Source organism: Pelodiscus sinensis, chromosome 13 (assembly GCF_049634645.1).
Source record: "Pelodiscus sinensis isolate JC-2024 chromosome 13, ASM4963464v1, whole genome shotgun sequence".
In the NCBI taxonomy this organism is placed as follows: domain Eukaryota; kingdom Metazoa; phylum Chordata; order Testudines; family Trionychidae; genus Pelodiscus; species Pelodiscus sinensis.
This window is the reverse complement of record NC_134723.1, coordinates 9,678,622-9,695,910: the sequence shown is the minus strand read 5'-3', so window position 1 is coordinate 9,695,910 and position 17,289 is coordinate 9,678,622. Positions and strand designations below refer to the sequence as shown.

At 42.7% G+C, this 17,289-nt stretch overlaps 1 protein-coding gene and 1 long non-coding RNA gene across 13 annotated transcripts in view; one reads left to right on the top strand and one right to left on the bottom strand.

The window, feature by feature from the left end:
* PCDH11X (protocadherin 11 X-linked) overlaps positions 1 to 17,289 on the top strand; it is a 1,146,051-nt gene that overhangs the window by 587,237 nt on the left and 541,525 nt on the right. The window lies entirely within an intron of this gene.
* Positions 10,187 to 17,289, bottom strand: part of LOC106731746 (uncharacterized) — a 193,170-nt gene continuing 186,067 nt past the window's right edge. For all 3 annotated transcript variants that reach the window (XR_012906852.1, XR_012906851.1, XR_001368023.3), the window contains exon 3: positions 10,187 to 10,685. This is a non-coding gene — a long non-coding RNA (uncharacterized LOC106731746). The remainder of the gene's footprint in view (positions 10,686 to 17,289) is intronic.

The following is a 17,289-nucleotide window of genomic DNA, read 5'->3' as shown; positions in this document are numbered from 1 at the left end:
TTAGGGTATGTCTAGACTACATGGCTCTGTTGCAAGAGCCATGTAGATTAGTTTACTAGACATCCCAAATGAAGCGGCGATTTAAATAATCGCTGCTTCATTTAAATTAAAATGGCTGCCGCGCTGTGCCAATCAGCTGTTTGGCGGTACAGCGCTGTAGTCTGGATGCTCTACAGTCTACATCAAAGGCATTTGTCGACTTCCCTGGTAAACCTCATTCCACGAGGCATACCATGGAGGTCGACAAATGCCTTTGATGTCAATGGCGGAGCGTCCAGACTACAGCGCTTTGCCTCCAAACAGCTGATCGGCACAGCACGGCAGCCATTTTAATTTAAATGAAGTGGTGATTATTTAAATCGCTGCTTCATTTGGGTATGTCTAGTAAACTAATCTACATGGCTCTGGCGACAGAGACATGTAGTCTAGACACCCTTATGAGAGACAAGGGTACACAACTGTGAGGCTACGTCTAGACTGCAAGCCTCTTTTGAAAAAGAGCGTCTAGACTACAACCAGTACTTTTGAAAAAGCAAACTGCTTTTTCAAAAGAGAGCACCTAGGCAGTCAGGATGCTCTCTTTCGAAAAAACACAGTTTACACTCGTTCTTCCTTGTAAAATGAGGTTTTTTTCCCACGGTCGAAAAATCTGCTGCGTTCTTTCAATTTAATTCCAAAAGAACGCAGCAGCAGTCTAGACGCAGGGGAATTTTTTTTTAAAAAAGGCCACTTTTTTCGAAAAAACCCTGTAGTCTAGACACACCCTTAGGGAGAAGCCATGAAAATATGTATATCTAAATATTTACTTCCTGTTTTGCTCTATTATGACTGAGACAATAGCTAGGCTCATACATACTGCAGCAGCCCATCAGCAGCCTGCATATACAACTATAGAGAATGTGGCCCCCATCCCCGTACCCCATCAGAATATATATGATACAAGGGCTGCAGTTATCAAAAGCATTTCACTTAAGCAGTGTGTAATTACTGCTGATTCCATGAAAATACAAGATACACTATAGCATTTTTATTCTATTAATACACAATGCATATGCTATGACAGCATTTGCTAAAATGTCTCCAGTCAGAATGTATCTGCATCACATTCCTAATCAGATGCTTTCAAGATGAAAATATCCCCATCAGAGAGGAATTAAATATTAACCTGAAGCATTTACAAAATAGGATTTAATGAGAGCTTTAAAGCTTTTCTAATAAAATATAGATTGCAATTTTTGCTTTTACTAAAACTAATGGGCTGCATGCCCCTTGCTCACTACGCTCACCAACCCCCCTCTGTCCGCCACAGCCAGATCATGGCTTTTCCTACCCATGCTGCAGCAGGAGGGGGGCTGCCACCAGCCTTTTCTGTGGCCAGATGGGGGATAGACCTCAGGACCTGCCCCAGGATTGGGGTTGGGGACAGGACAATCTGGCCTGATGGGGGCTGGGCGCCAATTGGGACCTTGTTGGTCAGGCTTCATTTTAAATAAAGTAAATATTATGTTCAACACAAAGGTTTCTGCATTGTGTTTATTAATGCAGAGGTGGGGAACCTTTTTTTGGGTCGGGGCCAAAAAAAACCACAGAAAAATCAGTTGGGGACCACACAAGTGAGAAGGAAAAAAGACCCTCCAACCCCCCCAACCCTCACTGATGTGACCCCCACTGAAACACCTCACTCTCCTGGTGCTCCAGCCACGTGTGTGTGTGTGTGTGGGGGGGTACCGAGGTTCAAGGCATCAGACCAGATTAAGTTCTGAGGTTCCAGAGTTAGTGGATTTTGTGGACCCCCTAGGCTCTGGGGTGGGGCCAAAACTGAGGGGTATAGACAGGGCTACCTGCGAGTGGGATAGAGATGAGAGTATAGGATCTGGGCAGGAAGGACTAAGGGTGCGAGTTCTTGGTGGGAGGTAGGGGGAAGGAGCAGTCTGGGGGCAGGGTGATGGGCCAGGGGGAGGGGACAGGAGTGGGCTGGGGGCAGGTGTCTGGCCAGGGGCAGGATGCAAGAGCAGGCTGGGGACAGGGTGACTGGCCAAGGGAGATGGAAGCAGGAGTGGGCTGGGGGCAGGGTGTCTGTCTGGAGAGAGGGGGCAGGAGCAGAATGGGGGAGGAAGCGGGGTCTCAGCGGGGAGGTGAGTGAGGATGTTGGGGGGGTAGGGTCTGAACATGAGGGAGGTGTAGGGGGCATTTACTTACTACTGGAAATAGGGTAGGGTTAGAAGTTAAAATAAAAGAACAAGTTAAAATTATGTAGAAAAGTAAGATGTCTGCACGTCACCAGTGCCTGATGAAATGCATCCTAGAACTGACAAAAGAGGGATCTGAGCCTTTAGCTATCATCTTTGAAAAATCATGGAAGTTGGGAGAGATTCCAGAAGACTGAAAAAGGGCAAATATAGTGCCCAGCTATAAAAAGGGAAGTAAGAACATCCCAGGAAACTACAGACCACTCAGTTTAACTTCTGTGCCAGGAAAGATAATGGAGCAAGTAATTAAGGAATTCATCTGCAAACATCTAGAAGATAATAAGGTGATAGATAACAGCTAGAATTGATTTATAAAGAACAAATCATGTCATATCTATCTAATAGCTTTCTTCAATAAGGGTATGTCTACACTACCCTCCTAGTTCGAACTAGGAGGGTAATGTATGCATACCGCACTTGCTAATGAAGCCCGGGATTTGAATTTCCCGGGCTTCATTAGCATAAGCGGGGAGCCGCCATTTTTAAATCCCCGCTGCTTCGAACCCCGTGCAGCGCGGCTACACGGGGCTCGAACTAGGTAGTTCGGACTAGGGTGCCTATTCCGAACTACCGGTACTCCTCGTTTCACGAGGAGTAACGGTAGTTCGGAATAGGAACCTAGTCCGAACTACCTAGTTCGAGCCCCGTGCAGCGCGGCTACACGGGGTTCGAAGCAGCGGGGATTTAAAAATGGCGGCTCCCCGCTTATGCTAATGAAGCCCGGGAAATTCAAATCCCGGGCTTCATTAGCAAGTGCGGTATGCATACATTACCCCGCTAGTTCGAACTAGCGGGGTAGTGTAGACATACCCTAGGATAGCAAGCCTTGTGGATAAGGGAGAAATGGTGGACATGGCATACCTAGACTTTAGTAAGGAATTTGACACAGTCTCACATGACCTTCTTATCAGTAAACTTGGAAAATTCAACCTAGATGGGGTACTGTAATTGGATTCATAACTGGCTGGATAACCATTTTCAGAGAGTAGTTATTAACGGTTCATGATCATGCTAGAAGGGCATAACAATTGGGGTTCAACAGGGGTCTGTTTTGGGACCGATTCTGTTCAATATCTTCATCGATGATTTAGATGATGTCATAGAGACTACAATTATTAAGTTTGCAGATGCTAGCTAGCTGGGAAGAGTTGCAATTGCTTTGGAGAATATTCAAAATGGTCTGGGCAAACTAGAGAAATAGTCTGAGGTAAACAGGATGAAGTTTAATAAGGACAAATGCAAACTACTCCACTTAGGAAGGAACAATCACTTTCACACATACAGAATAGGAAGCGACTGTCTAGGAAGGAATACTGCTGAAAAAGATTTAGGGATCATAGTGGACCACAAGTTAAACATGTCAACAGTGTGACACCGCTGCAGAAAAAGCAAATATGATTCTAGGATGCATTAACTGAAGTGTTGTGAGCAAGACATGAGAAGTCATTCTTCCACTCTACTCTGCACTGATCAGGCCTCAGTTGGAGTATTATGTCCAATTCTGGGTACTAAATTTCAAGAAAGATGTGGAGAAATTGGAGAAGGTCCAGAGAAAAGCAACAAAAATTATGAAAGGTCTAGAAAACATGACCTATGAGGGAAGACTGAAAGAATTGGGCTTGTTTAGTTTAGAAAAGAGAAGCCTGAGAGAAGGAGGGAGAAAATTGTTCTCTTTGGCATCTAATAATAGGACAAGAAGCAATGGGCTTAAACTGCAGCAAGGGAGGCTTAGGTTGGACATTAGGAAAAACTGCCTGCCTGTCAGATTGGTTAAACACTGGAATAAATTGCCCAGGGGGGTTGTGGAATTTCCATCTCTGGAGATATTTCAGAGCAGGTTAGACAGACATCTATCAGGGATGATCTAGACAGTGCTTGGTCCTGCCGTGAGGTCAGGGAACTGGACTCAATGACCTCTCAAAGTCCCTTGCAGTTCTATGATTCTATGATTCTTCTTGTCTTCAGACCCCGTGCTGGTACCAGGCTCGGTCTCCCACTGCTCCCCTTAGCCAGATTCTGGCCGGTCAATAGGAGTGCAGGGAAAGGCTCCAGACAGTGCACTGCTGTTTCCCCAGCCAGGGAGGGGGAGCGCTTCTTCCCCATGCCGGGAGGGTCAGGGCTTTCTCTCCCCCTCCCCCGCTCCCTACAGTGGGAAGCCAGCACTAGTGCTCCAACTGCGCAGGGGAGGAGAGAGGGCGTCTTTTCCATGCAGCAAGACTTGGGGCATGCTCCCTCTGCAGTGGGATGAGCCTGGCCACCGGCTCCAGCCCTGACTCCACCACCTCGGGCAGCACATCTGGCTCAGAGCTTTGCAGTGGCAACGCCTGGAAGCAACAGCCCAGACTGCGGGCTGCCTCCGGCGGAGGCAAACAGGATGGGGCGGGCAGGGCTGTGCCACCTCAGGCTCGGTGCGGTAGTGTGATGGGGTGGAGAGGGTCTTGAACACTTGGCTCATGAAGCCGCTGAGCAAGCGGGCTGATCCCAGTCTGCCGGCCCCAGCCCTGGAACTGTCACTTGCTGAAGGAGCACTTCTCTTTGGTACTGCTGGGGCTGGCTGGCCCAGGGCTGCTCACCCTGGACAGCAGGGAGGATCCACCGGTATCTCCAGTCTCTTCCCTCCCCCGCTCTGGCTGCCAGAGATGGGGGAGGTGTGGGCAGAGGTGCAGCTGGACAAAAAAATTTCCTGTGGAACACAGAGTGACTTGCTGACATCACTCTATCATCCTGCAGGAAAAGAGAGAGATCTTGAGCTCCTGAAAAATAGCATTCACTTTCTTGCTAAGTCCTGTTGCTAGACAAAGTGATGGGAAATGGGAAAAAAAGCCATTTGTTCCCTGTTCCTGGGGCAGGGAGCTCTGTGGGCTGGAATAGGGCTGTAGACCCAGAGTGGAGCCCAGTCAGCTGGCTGGATTTCCCTGGTCCAACAAACACCCTTGTTTGAGACCACTCGGGTCACAAGGGAGCTGGACCATAAGAAAAAGCTTTCCCTCTAATTGTTTTCCATCCATGTGTAGAAGACTGTCTGGGCATCTCCTGGAATCGGGCTCAATCTCCTGGAGCCTCCTGCTGCCAAATTGGGAGATCGGCCACTAACTATCCAGCAGCTCTGTGGGCTAAGGCAGACTCCCCCCTGCCCTGGTCCTGCCCTGGTCCTGGAGGTGACTGTCATGTCCTTGTGGCCCCTAGGGGAGGCATAGCAGTGGATCTCCAGATGCTGCCCTTGCTAACAGGTCCCATTTCCACAGGTCCCATTGGCTGGGAATGGGGAATGATGGCCAATGGAGTGTGGGGGGTGTGCCTGCAGATGGGACAACGTACAGAGCCATTTACCCATCACTCACCCCAAAGCCACTGCTAGATATAAGGACCGCTTTCAGGACTGGTGCAGAGCCGGGGTCAAGGTGAGCCTGCCTTAGCCTCACTACATGGGAACCATCTGAGGTAAGACGTGCCCAGCTGAAGCCCACAGCTTGATTCCCTGCCTCAGCCTGCACCCAGCCCCCTTGCCCCAGCCTCGTGAAAAAGAATGATAATGGGAGATGGAGGGGGCATGGAGTGAGCAGAGCAGGGACATAGAGAAAGAGCGGGGAAGGTGTAGAACAAGCATATTTGGGGTTGAGATAGATCCTGGATTGCACTTAAATTTAAAAAGAGATCTTCTTCAATAGTTTGGAGTGCATCTCGAAGTTGTATCAAATTGTATAGCTTATTTCGAATCAATTTCAAAATAGCCTATTTCAAAATTTATTTTGAAATAAATCGCTATTCTGAAATGTCATGGAATGAGGTTTACAGGGACATCAGAATAGCGAGCCCTATATATTTTGAAATAACGGGCGCACTCAAAAGACAGAATAGCACTGCAGTGTAGATGTAGCCTTGGAGACCACTGGTTTAGAGGAAGTGCAGATCTATGTTAACTCTGCAACCTTTTATTCTTATGATTTCACCTCCTTTGGATCTTAGACAGCTAGGAAAAGGTTTCTCTCAGAAACAGCCAAATGCTTGAATGGAAACAAAATATGATTATGTGGGAATTATGCAAACAGGTCAGTACATTGACTTAAAAAGGTCAGGGTGCCTGTATTTCTCTAATCCGAGGTTAATTGCTAAACAAAGTAAAGTTATATATTGGCAGAAGAGGTACAAAATAAAATATTTTCATGGCCATTTCTATGGTTAAAACTAGGTCAGATTCTTTCAAGAAACACTAACGGAAAATGTTCATATACGGAGGATTAATACGTTGTAGCCAACTTGTGCTTAAGTATCTTGGAGACCACTAGTCTGGATTGTGCTTGGTCCTGCAATGAGTGCAGGGGATTGGACTTGATGACCTCTTGAGGTTTCTTACATGAATCTGTAATTCTTTAAAAACTATGACTGGTGTGAAGAAAATGAATAAGGAACTGTTATTTATTCCTCATAACCATATGAAATTAATAGACAGCAGGTTGAAAAGAAACCAAAGGAAGTATTTCTTCACAAAACACTCCGTAATCCTTTCGAACTCTTTGCTAAAGAATATTGTGAAGACCAAGACTACAACAGGAATCTGTTCACGCAATGAGGTTAATAAGAAAGAACCAATCTGATGTATATTATGGAAGAAATGAAGCCAGTAGACTTCAGTTTGAGGGAACTATGTTCTATGACTGGCAATTTTGACTGGTTTATGTGATGATCTTTTCAAGCCAAAATTTCTATGTATTGCCTCTTAGAAAATCAATTGTATGCTTAAAAAGGCTCAGAGGTTATATTAGTGAGTTTAGTGGATTTTTTCTGACCATAAATATTAGCATTTCCTACAGTAAAGTGCACTGAAATTGGTATTTCTATCAGTCTTCTTACTGCCAATATATTTCTAATTTGTCTTTTGACTTTGGTCCCAGACTTCTTGTAAAAAGGGCTTGCCTTTTGTGCTAACTTCAGAGGAGATCAGTGGTCAGCAGACAGAGATCTTCAAACTATTTTATCTTATTTCTGTTCTGTTTGAAACCAGGTTTTTAATGGTTAAAAGAAGCTATAAACTACATGTCCTCTAATCTCAAGAACACTTTTTAAATTCAGGTTACGAGTTAATCACACTGTTTTGACTGATATTCTGAGTAAGATTCTGCTAAATCTAGTGGAGAAAAGAAATATGACATAGGTGTGTCCTTTATTCTGGTTTGCTCCAAAATGCCTCCTAAAATTAGCATCAGCATGGTATATTAATGGAAATATTTTGATGTTATGAATAATACATATTTTATAATCTTTGCCTGCAGTGATGAAAGTTTTGTGGCAATAAATTGCCACAGAGAGGTGGCAGACACCCCACTGGGATCCCATTTCATCAAGGCATTTGTGCCTGAATGTAATCATCTGAACATTCCTAACAGGACTCTATGAACATTTCCACATGTTTAAATTTAGGCATGAGCCTAAGTTTTACTGAATTTGGCTCCAAGTCATGATCTTTGATTTCTAATTCTAACCCTCACCCTATTTTTGTTAGTACTAAATTTTTATCCTCCTCTCACTCTAATTATATAGAAGGATGTATAAAGTGATCAAATGTGAGGTGCTACTGAGGCAGGTGATACAGCTGCAATCCATAAATATTTTTCAGGATTTCTTTTTAATACTCCAATTTTTGGAAGAGTTTGTTTTTTAAAAAAATATTTTTTGTGTTCTTGTTATTATAAAGAATGTTCAAATAGTGCTTTTTTATTACTAAAATCTTTAGAATTCTCACTGTCAATCCTTTAAAGTGCAATTTAAAAAACAAAACAAAACAGAAGGGAACCATTTCTTCTTGACTTTCATACGTGAAATATAACCAGACAACTTCGGCCACTATAGATTTAATAGCTCTATGACAAATAATAGGAGTATTGACCTAGGTGTCCAGGCCACATTCTAACACAAGTAATTTATTTTGCCTCCTTGAATTGCACTTGTACTTTCAGCTGGGATATGGCATTGCTTCTTCACTTCCCAATTGTTGTGTAGTGTGCTGTGTATTGTTAAACATCTTCCATATTTGACATTGTAGGTGGCTTCATTCACCAGAGAATGAAATGATATTATATATGTAATTATCTCACAGGAGTGCTTTGAAGTTCAAGCAGTTAATGTTGGCTAGTGCTTTTAAATCCATAGCTGAAAAGTGATGCTGATGTACAAAGTGCTATTATAAGAATTATGAATGCACTGTGTTGATAATATGAATTCTCAGAGTACATTGTAGCTGTTCCTTTAACGCATCCCCAAATTAGTGTTTGGTCCTTTGTAATTTAAATAGTATTTTCTATGGCTCACACAGGCTCACTCTGAAGATGGTGGCCTGCAAAGGGAAGACACTGAAAAACATTCAAAATAGAATAATGTTGGCAGACTTCATAGGGGATATAACATTTGAGCATTTGTACTATGAACAGCAGGTTACAGTAACTGCTTCATCTCAAACCATGCAGTTCACGCTTCACAGAGTGTGTAGCTAAGAGAGCACATTGAACGAGGTAAAGCTGATGCTTATACGTTTTTTCTATATATGTATTTTAGAGTGTATCTGTCTGTGAGTCTGCTTGTTCAACAATGGTTAGAGCTTACACTGGATAAGTAGCTCTCTGCCCCAAACCCTCCCCCCACACACCACCTTGGCCGCAGTTCCAGAGAGGAAGTGGGGAGGGTGAAAGCAATGCTGGGCAGGGGTGAGAGTAGGACCCGGCTGACTGGGGAGACTGGGAAAAGCCCTGCTGGCTGGGGGGAGAGAAAAGGCCCCTGCCAGTTGGGAGGACTGCTGGCCAGGTGGGGGGGAGTGGTGGAAGAAAACCCTGCTAGATGGGACCCCTCCACCCTGAGCGCCTCCATACTCTCGCACCCCCACATACTTTCCAAACCTTCTTCCCCGAGCCCTTCTTCTATCTGCCACCGTGACTCCTGTACCTACCATGCCCTCAGACTCCAGCACTGCCCCCCATTCTCAAGGCCCTGCCCTGATACCACCAGCCCCCTGCCCTAAAGGACCAGAGTGACGTCTGGTAAGTCTTCTAGTATCAAATATAATAAAGAAATGGAACAATTTATTTCAGCTGATATATAACTATCATTCCGAATATATTAGCATGACCTAATACAAACTTGTTATGCCTTACATATATATTCTAACATACACTGTATATATTCATTCACTAGCCTATTCATTTATAAGCCAGCACTCTAAGATTAATAGGTAAAAAAAAGGAAAAATGCTACAACTCTTTCTTAAACCAAGCCTATATTTTGGAGGTTGGCAATTTTTGGTTCCTGTCTTGTCCGGTGAAGCAGCTGGTGCATGGGAACATTTTGTTTATCTGGAGCATCTGCAGGTATGGAGCCCTGCAGCTTCCACTATCTGTAATTTGCTGTTCCTGGACAACAGGAGTGGCAGGAACTGGGAGCCAGCATGTCCCTTACCCCATAGTGCTTCCCACAGCTCCCATTGGCCAGGAATGGCAAATCTCAGCCACTGGGAGTTGCGGGGCTCCATGCCTGCAGATGTTCCAGGTAAACAAACCTCCCAGTTTGCTGACCCCTAATGTAGATCACCAATGATGGAATGTCAGTTCTGGACCCATTTCTTTAAAAAAATTGTGCTAAAGTTTTATTTTTATTTAAATTGTATCTGCAGGAAATTTGACCCATCTGTTTCACAAAATGCTAGAGTAGTCAGTCAAAAGAATACAAGGAATGATGGTACTATGGCACTGGTGTCAGTCTGCAACCGTGTAATTTGACTTCTTCATTCATGTTGACCACTGGACCTCCTAAGTTCTTGCCAATCTGAAAATATAATGTGCAGAATCGAAGAAATATGCAATAAAATTTAAATAGCCTGTTATCACTAGAGACATGCCAATCTATAGGACGGTTTTAAAATAAACAAAGTACAATTATAATTTGAAAGTGATAAAGTAGGTGACATTCCTCTATAAAGTCCTACAACTAAACTAGTCCTATAACTAAATTGTTTTCTAAGATTTTCATACTACCATTTCAAGAGAAATGAAAAGAAAATGAAACGGTCTGCTTATGATGCAGCGGTCATACTTAAAACAAACAATAGTTGTACTGCTGGTCATGAATTCCGTATCAATGAGAAACAGGTAAAAGAACTGTGAAAAAATAAAACAACACTAAAAGACATGCCAGAAGCAAGAAAAAATGTCCAACAAGGTACACTTCATTTGCTGGCTTGGGGAAAGATCTCAATGATTGGGTTGTGGATTGTCATTAACAAATGGGTATTTTGCCACTAAAACTGGAATTTGTCTGCATGCTCTGCAAATGTTGAAAGACAACAAGTACAAGTCAGTAAAGTCATCAATGTTTGTCACATCAGTGGGTTGGTGTACTCATAGTCTCTGTCTTCGTTAGTGAACAAAGATAGCTCAAAAGCTGCCGAGAGACCTGGAAGAAAAAATTGAATATTTTGAACGGTTTATTATAAAACATCGAAAGGACTATGTATTTGATCTGTCACAAATAGGAAATATGGATAAAACCCTAAAGACATTTCATTTCCTGAGCAACAGAATGATAACTGGTGTTGGTGAAAAAACAGTTTTAATTAAAACCACTGGCCATGAAAAAATCTGTTTTACAGTGGTTTTATCATATTTGGTTCATGGATCAGAGCTCCCCCTTGTTATTATTTTGAAAAGAAAAATCTTGCCTAAAAACATGAAATTTCCTATAGGTGTCATTGTTACATGTCCGATTTATTCAGGTCCCACACCCCATTAGTTTATGGTGTCTAGCGTGCCGGGCGCACCCTATCCCTGTGTCAATTGTGAGGCCCACAAGGAGCAGGTCTTTGCCTTCTTAAATTGCGTTACAAATGCCTGCCGGTGGCAGAGAGGGGGGTCCAGGCCCACCCACTCTCGCAGACCCCGGCCCAGGGCCCTGACACTGAGAACTGCGTTCCCAGTGATAGTAGGCAGGGGCGTACCCCTAAAAGCCCCCACTCTCGGGCTCCATGACCCTACTCTGGGCCAACATTCAACCCTGCCACCGGGATCCCCCCTTCCTCGGAGAAACCCTTATTCCTCCTCCATTCCCCTGGACTCTGTACTTACTCCGCGTTCACCTGCCTCCTCTTGCGCCTCCCCTGTCCCATTTTTATCCCCCTCGTCTCCCTCCCTCTCAGCAGGTGACTTCCTTCCCCTGGCGCCCGTTGCACCGGTGATGTCATCCCTTGCGGCCGGTCCCGGGTACTGCTGAAATGCCCCAGCCACTTCCGCCCGCCGTATTTCTGCCCCTTGCCCTATGCCGGCCTGCCTCTTCCCCGTGAGCGTCTGGTGGCGCCTTCCTCGCCTCCACCAGGGCCGCGTTCGTGTGCCCTCCCACAGCGCCCCAGCCCCCTTGTTGGGGATAGTGGCAGGGTTGACTCACCCCGTCACAGTCATCCTAACGTGCACTGGAAAAGTGATGGATGGATGAAAATGGGACTATGAATTACTGCAAACAGTGTGGAATAAGGGACCAGGAACACTTCTCAAGAAAGCTTCAATGCTTATTTGGGACATGTTTAGGTCACATAAGACAGATGAGGTAAAACATGCCTCCCCCCCCCAAAAAAAAAACTACTTTGGCTGTAATACCTCACAACTTCTGTCCTACAACCACTTGATGTCTGAACAAACCCTCTAAAATCCTGTGTAAATTCTTGCGTTAGTACCCTTCCAATCTAATGCTATCCTATGATCCTTATCTGCTTCTTTTAAATATCCAATCTTTAGGTGCTTATAGGCTACCAGTTCTGCCTACTTGTTTTTCCCTTTGATATCTTCATATCCTCTGCTCCTTGTTTCCCGCCCCCTTCCTTTTTTTTCCTTCCCCCCTCTCCATTCTTCCCTATTTATATTGGGTTTGCACATCCTAAACTCGAAACTCTGGTCATCTGAAGAAGTGGGCTGTGCCATGAAAGCTCATGATACCATCTACATGTTTTGTTAGTCTATAAAGTGCTACCAGAGTATTTGTTGTTTTTTAAGTTTATCCTCTAAAGATAGGCTATATAAAAGTGGTCTGGCATGGTGAAGTTGACAAAAGGTGGGAATTTTATGAGGCCTGAAATAAATCTGGTTGCCCAGTGAGTCAAGGATGCATGGGAGTACATTCCCTTGGAAATGATAGAAAAACCATTTTGGAAATGCTGTATCAGCAATGTGTTTGGTTGTTCAGAAGTCAATACTATATTTGCTCATGACACAATGTAGGCTAGTGATAAGGAATGTGATCTTAGAATGATATTGCTGACATCTACAATGACAATGCAGGAGCAGCTATAACTGCATCTGAGTTTAATCAACTGTTTAGAGTTGGAGACTGATTCATACCTTGAAGGATTTTAAGACTTTTTAAATAGGTGCATTAGAATGATAAGAGATTTTAAAACATGAACTATAATTTTGAAGGTATGTGAATACATAGTTCTTCAGTTATTATAACAGAGTTATAAAATAAATCTACTACATTTTTGCGTGCTTCTTGTGACTCCAACTTTTAAAATATAGCAGAGTTCGCAAATTTCAGTACCCAGTCCATCAGGATAAGCCACTGGGAGCTGAGGAGCTCCATGCCAGCAGACACTCCAAGTACACAAAATATCCCGATGCGCTAGTGGCGTATTCTGATGAGCTGGGAACTGAAGTTTGCTAACTTTGGATTTACAATGACAATGCAGACCCATTGATAAACTGACCCCTGCTCTTTGATGCATCATTTTTTTACCAAAGTAATCGGCTTATGAACAAGTATATACGGTATATTATACAAGTAACATATGTGTATGAACATATTTCTTATTTCACAACACACTACATTAACTCACACAATAAATTCCAATGGAGATGGAAGAGGGAGGAGGGGGATTTTGCTGTGAAGGATGTATGCAGAGTTATAGGAAGGAGGAGGTGTGGTTCTCTCTTCCCCATTCCTACTTAGTACACTGAATCTTACAGTATTTATGAGGGAAATTGTTAAAAGCTGGGAACACGAACAGACTCCTAACTGGACCAGAACATGCACATTTCAGCCAGAATGTCTGTCAGCCTGATCAATGTGAGTCATCACGCCTCATTCTGAGCATATGTCACATTTTACATCCTTATAATTTCTTAGGTTATGTCAAAAAATAGTAATGATTTCATACATGGTGTGTTGTATTATTTTACTGTAACTGGCACCGGGTTTTTTTGTTGGCACTTAATGTCAATAAAATCAGTTTGGGCCATATACATAATAGCACTACTGTAAATCAGGCATGACACAGAAACTCTCTGAGGGTATGTCTACACTACCCCGCTAGTGCGAACTAGCGGGGTAATGTATGCATACCGAACATGCAAATGAAGCCCGGGATTTGAATTTCCCGGGCTTTATCTGCATAAGCCGGCCGGCGCCATTTTTAAATGCCGGCTTGTTCGAACCCCATGCCGCGCGGCTACACGCGGCACGGGCTAGATAGTTCGGACTAGCAAGCCATTCTGAACTATCTGTAGTTCCACGAGGCGTACAGATAGTTCGGAATGGCTTGCTAGTCCAAACTATCTAGCCCGTGCCGCGTGTAGCCGCGCGGCACGGGGTTCGAACAAGCCGGCATTTAAAAATGGCGCCGGCCGGCTTATGCAAATAAAGCCCGGGAAATTCAAATCCCGGGCTTCATTTGCACATTCGGTATGCATACATTACCCCGCTAGTTCGCACTAGCGGGGTAGTGTAGACATACCCTAGGATAGCAAGCCTTGTGGACATACCCTGAAAGGTTGACTGGCAATTACAGTGGGTGTGTGTGTATGTCTGTACTTTCAGCTAGGTTATGCCCTTGTTTCTTCACTTTCCAATTGTTGTGTAGTGTTTTTACATTAATAGAATTTTGCATTTTAAATATTTAATATATATTCAAAACAGTCTCATTCTGGCTTTGTACATGTGCATATAACTTGCATTGAAGCCAGTGGAAACCCAGCATGTGTATAACAGAAGATCTTTCTATATTTTAATAATGGGGGATGCAAATTCTCATTTTCTCTGTTTGCCAATATGTTTTAATACCTCTTCATAATGTATGGTGGATGTTTAATTACCATACTGTAACACATACGCTCAGTAAGCGGTCTCAGCTCAGGTGTATATTCATAATTTTGTTTTTGTCATCTATTTTTTAAATACTTTTTGAAGAAAACAATTTGCATGATAAATAAGTCAGTTTATCATAATTATATATTTGTAACTAAGTATCATATTTTTATCAGTTGCCATTAATTTATTAAAGTATTTGGATTTTTTCTTTTAGTCTAAGGAATCCTGACTCTATGGAAATATAAAGAAAAGTTAAGGAGGCACTTTTCCATTACTTTACAATATATATTGTATTTATATTGCTTGCAGCATATACCTTTCAGGCACAGAGACAAAGGTTCATGTGTATTATGCTTTCTATTTAACTGCAGGTTTCCAAGTTTCTCTGGGGATGTATTTCTATTAAAAGAGAGCACACAGAGTAGAGTTTAAGCTCCCCAAGGAAACAGAATATAGTGAAAACTGATTGCTCTACAGAGTCATAGTTAAAAGGGGGGGGGGGAAGCTGTGATTAAGTGACATCAAGCACATATAACCCAATGGGAAACCGAAAAGGAGTTAATATTGAGGGCCCACATTTTGCTGACAGTGGTGTGTGACTATTACTGTTGATTTCCCATACATTTGTTTCTGAGGGTGTATTTTGGCCCTAAGACTATTAAATTGCTTCTAACTTTAACTCACTATGTGAACATATATGTATTCCACACATCTGCATATAATGTTAGATGGCCTATGGTTTGCAGTGCCTCAAAATACCTTTTAGATATCTATGTACTTGTTTATCTCCCATTGGCATAATATACGAGCACCTCGACTAATTAAGAATGGCATTTCATTGTACTTACATGCAGTGTTCCCTCTAAGCTGTCCTGCAGCACAGCTTCACACATGATTAATCAGCCTCCCCCAGCCAGTCAACTCTATGGGTGGAACCCTCAGCCTCTGACTGGTGGGGCTGATTAATCACCTGTGAAGCTGTGCTGCCCAGCAGCTTAGAGGGAACACTGCTTACATGGAAAGTTATAGATAAACATTTTATTTCTATGCTAAGGACCTGATCCTCTGAATATTTACTGGCAACAATAGAACTTATTACAATGAGTTGTCCCACTGTAAAAAAAAAAAAAAAAAAAAAAAAAAGTACAGCCTCTCCCCAACTTATGAACCAGTTACGGACCAAGCAATTGGTCGTAACTTGGTTTGTTCATAAGAGTTACATGCGACCCGCACTGTTTGTAGCCTGGACTGCATTCATAATTCGGGGTCCGCCATTTACGACAGCTTTGGTCATAAATGCAAACGGTCTTAAGTCGACCGTTCGCAACTCGGGGACCAGCTGTACTCAGAATTTTTGAAAGCAAGAGAAATGTCTACAAAGTTGCTGGATGATTTTTGATAGATAGATAGATAGATAGATAGATAGATAGATAGATAGATAGATAGATAGATAGAAAGAAAGAAAGAAAGAAAGAAAGAAAGAAAGAAAGAAAGAAAGAAAGAATGTTTTTCAAAAAACGTAGAAGTACAAAGTGCTTTGTTGGTGATACATGAATCTGACCTTTCAGTTCTCCATGGGTATAGAATTCCTGTATAATTGGGATGAATCAAGTAACTTTTTACTCGTTTGAGTAAGGCTCCAGTCTAACAAAAAGCCTTGCATAACAAGGATTACTTTAAGTGCCTAAGAATCTTCACTGAAGACATTAATGTTTTGCTGGATAAAGGCCAAATACGACATAATGTTATACTTTGCATGCTTTTAAATGAGCATTACTGACTAAAATCTACATTTTCTTGTTTTGTTTTAAACAGGCAATAACATTTGTTAAGTAACTGACCATCTTTTATATGCGTTGTAAATGGCAATTTAGTATGCAATTACATTATTTTAAAACCTCTGCTAAAAATGAGGGACCAAAGATAGAAATGCATATTTGTTCTGAGAGTTTATACCAGGATTTCATACCAATGCTCTTTGTGGAGTTTTGCTTTATATTTAGAACATATGTGTTCATTTTTAAAGAGCAAACCCAAATTTGTATGCTTTTGTTTGCTTATATTTTCCCTTGTGTAGAATGGGAGAGGGCGAAGGAAGGTTTTGGGGTGGGGAAAGGATGCAAAGAGCCTTTGGTCCTGTGTTTTCAAACTGCAGAAGACTTGCAGGTCTTTAGTACTAGTGGTAATACTGGCTATTCATTGTCCTTGTCCCTGCCTTTGTCAGAGCCAAGTGGAAGCATCATGATGCTGAATCCTCTCTCACTACTTGCTCATAACATTGCATTTATTTCTTGTGGACTGAGTAGTAGACCAGAAAGATAGAAACTCATAGGATACATGCCCTGAACTACTTGAACTTGAACAAACACATCGACAGTACTCTCATTTACCAGCGGAGACTGGAAAGCTGGAAGTATAAAGTACTCAGAAAAAATTTAAAAAGACAAAATAAACAACTTTGTTTTCAAGAAAAATTATCACTGAATGAGATGTCCTCATCCGCAGTTGAACTCCTACAGCAGGCTGACCATGCATTTGAAGAAGGAACTAGGAAAAATTGCTAGTGGAAGTCCAAGCTCTGTCTAAGTATGCATATAATTCTACACAAAAGATGTCAAATGCTGCCCTAGTCGCACAATTTATTTAACTTCATAAAAGAGATTTTATTTCAAGATTTACAGTCTCTTGATGGGAATAAGTAAACTGAGGCTATGTCTACACTACAGGCTTCTTGTGCAAGAGAGCATCCACATTGCAAAACCTCATCGAAAAAGTGATGCGCTTTTGCGCAAGAGAGCATCCAGACTTCATGGATGCTCTCTTGAAAGGAAACTCTGATTGTTATTTACAGAATGGCCACCAGGGCACCTGTGCTTTTTTTGATTGCCTCTTTTTGCACAAAAAACCCTGTTCCCCATCCACACACACC